Source organism: Aptenodytes forsteri, unplaced genomic scaffold, assembly GCF_000699145.1.
Source record: "Aptenodytes forsteri isolate BGI_AS27 unplaced genomic scaffold, ASM69914v1 Scaffold32, whole genome shotgun sequence".
NCBI classification, from domain to species: domain Eukaryota; kingdom Metazoa; phylum Chordata; class Aves; order Sphenisciformes; family Spheniscidae; genus Aptenodytes; species Aptenodytes forsteri.
This window is the reverse complement of record NW_008795138.1, coordinates 979,712-982,562: the sequence shown is the minus strand read 5'-3', so window position 1 is coordinate 982,562 and position 2,851 is coordinate 979,712.

Below are 2,851 nucleotides of genomic sequence, written 5' to 3'. Positions count from 1 at the left end.
CACCCCCCTGTGGGGGGAGTGAGTGAACGGCTGTGCAGTGTTTAGCTGCCTGCCGGGTTAAACTACGACAGTATGCAAATTTCATTGCAATAGAATCCAATTGCAAACAATGTCAGTGAAAGGCTTGTTAATTAGTTAGAAATTGGATGACAAATCAATATGAAATTTGAATCTTTCAGATTCTTCTCTATTGCATTTTTGAAAAATTGTTGAAATTTGAAATTCCACTGAAGAGTTTTGTATAACAAATAATCATACTATATACCACTACTTCTTAATTCCACCAAATACCCTGTTCTTTTAAACTTACACATATTGTTTACTGATAAACTTAATGTAAAGTCTCGATAAATGTCCTATTTCAAACTAGAAGTCTTAGGCATTTTGTTCCTGATACAAGTGATCATTTACTTTACCAGAAATTGGTGTTTCTCATTCTATCTCCGAACTTGTGCAAATCTATGAGAAGTTCTTTACAGTCTTCCATACTTCATTAACTGAAATGATCACCTGCAGCCTTCAACTATTTAGTCAACTTTCTCTTCCAGTACACTAATGAATAGATCTACTTAGCATATTGACATTAACCATCTCTTTCAGAAGAGCTGTCTTTTATAGAGTGTCTTGAGTTAACATACCACAGGATTTTCATTTATTTATTTATTTATTTGATAAGTGACCCTCTCACAAGATTGTGATTTTTAATATTCTTTTGTATGCTAGGCCATATTTTGTTTGCATCCTTTTCTAAAAAGAAGCAGACACTCTACTATTGACTGTGTTGTCTAAAATACTCTATATACTGACTGCTGTGGAAAAAGGATTTTTTCCTGGTGCTGAATATATAGACAAAAAAGATTTTCAATCAAATAGGGCCATTAACCCATGGTATTTGCACAAGTCAAGAAATGTGGTTTTGTTTGGTTTGGAGTTTTTGCAACTGTAAGTGCAAGGACTGCTCTAATTTGGCCCAATGTCCTGTCTCAGGAACTATGGGCAATTGTCCTTTAAAGTGATGTTGCTGTTATATTCCTTCCATGATTTGTGGCTTCATGGCATAACTGAATCTAAAGTGAATAACCTTTTTACAGAGCTATCCAAGTATTTGATTTGCACTCCGTGATTTGCTGCACTTAGGATTCTCCCTAGAGATTTCAATTTCTAAGGATCAGTTCCTGAAAAATGTCTTTAGGAGAGCACGGCAACTCCTCTCTCCCTCTTTAAGACTGACAGGAAAAAAGAAAATTAGTCACTATGCTTGTTAATCATCTTTTTTTAGTTAGTATTTCTCCCTTCGTATTGCATTTACCATATTTTCTGAAGTGTATTTTTAAAAAAATACTTACTTTGCCATTAGTTTCCTTTTATTGTTTGTCTTATTAAATACAGTAATGTGTGATGTCCACTTTCTATTATCTCCATTGCTCTTGATGAAGCTGTATGTCTGTACACTTTTACTCTCCTTTCCACTCCAGGGCTCATTAAGAATTTCAGTCTGTGCAGTAATTTTAAGGTGAAGGAGATAGGAAGAGGGGCCAGTTGTGTCAGCTGCCTTATTAAGGCAAGAGCAGAGTAAGGCAAAAGCAAGTGCAGTAGTTGCTGTCGTCATGCTTCCATCTGTTTTTTGAATGAACTGATAAGTTTGTTTGGGAAATAATTTCCTCTCATTGGAACGGTAACTTCTCTTACAATGGAAGGAACGCTGAATGTGTATGCATTTTGTTATTATTCACTTCCTAATGATCACTCAAAACCAGGCATCATCAGAAATCTTTAGATGGAAATTACAAGTCCATTGCACGTATGTTATGAAACAAATTCATGTGTGCTTTATTTTACTCACCCCTCCGTTTTTTAGTTTGCATTTTCTATTTAATGTGCCCTAGCTGGGATGGATGAAGGAGGGGAACTGTATGAAAAATATTGGACAGTTTAATGTCTCAAGCAGTTACTTCTTTCTCTACCTCACCCCAATACATTGCTGATCTGATCTGAGACATGGCATTTGCATTTATGAAGTTGATGGAAATATTGTAGGTTGCGCTAATGGTCCTGAGGCCCACCGGGAGAGCAGCCTTAAAACCCGCCTGGGATTACACAGGGATCTCACTTATGCATGTAAGGAAGAGGCAGTAGGTTGAACCTTTTCTACCAGCTCTGGTTCAGTCTCTTTTTGGGCTTGAACTAGTCAGTAATGGGGCTCATGTGCCTATACCTTGCGCTCGCTCTCTAGGAGAACTTTTGGCAGAGTTCCTGGTGCCAGGGGCCTTTGTTCTGCTGTCACAGAGATTGAAATCTGCCTATAAATGTGACAAATGTCTCCCAGGAGTAATTCCCCTGGCTTCAGTAGAGTTACATAAGGGATGATTTTGGACATTTTCAGCAGTACTTTGTGATTTTACTACCTGTATGCGTACAGTTTGGAGCACGTATTTAATCTGCACAAGCAATTTGATAGCTGTCCCAGAAAGATGAGTCACCTTTTGTCAGAATTATTGCTCTGTATATTCCACAGTTAAGAGACTATTAAATCATTTACTCTAAAACCTTAACATTCTCCAACTTTGAGACTTTGCTTTCTCCAAGGGAATATAATGTCTAGTCCAGCATAATGTAAATTTTTTTCTGTTGTTTTTTAATAAAACCTTGAAGAACTAAATAATTAATAACGCTGTGGTTGGTTTAGCACCTAAGGCAAATACAGTTTATTAGGCCAAAGACCCAAAATATGAAAGCTCTTCTTTTTCTCTTGGAGTGCTGCATTTCCAGGGTGTTTGTTAGACTGTGGCCTGATAGCCACCAGTCTTGTGACTAATTCCAATCGTTGTATCAAGTCCCCTGTATGTGACCA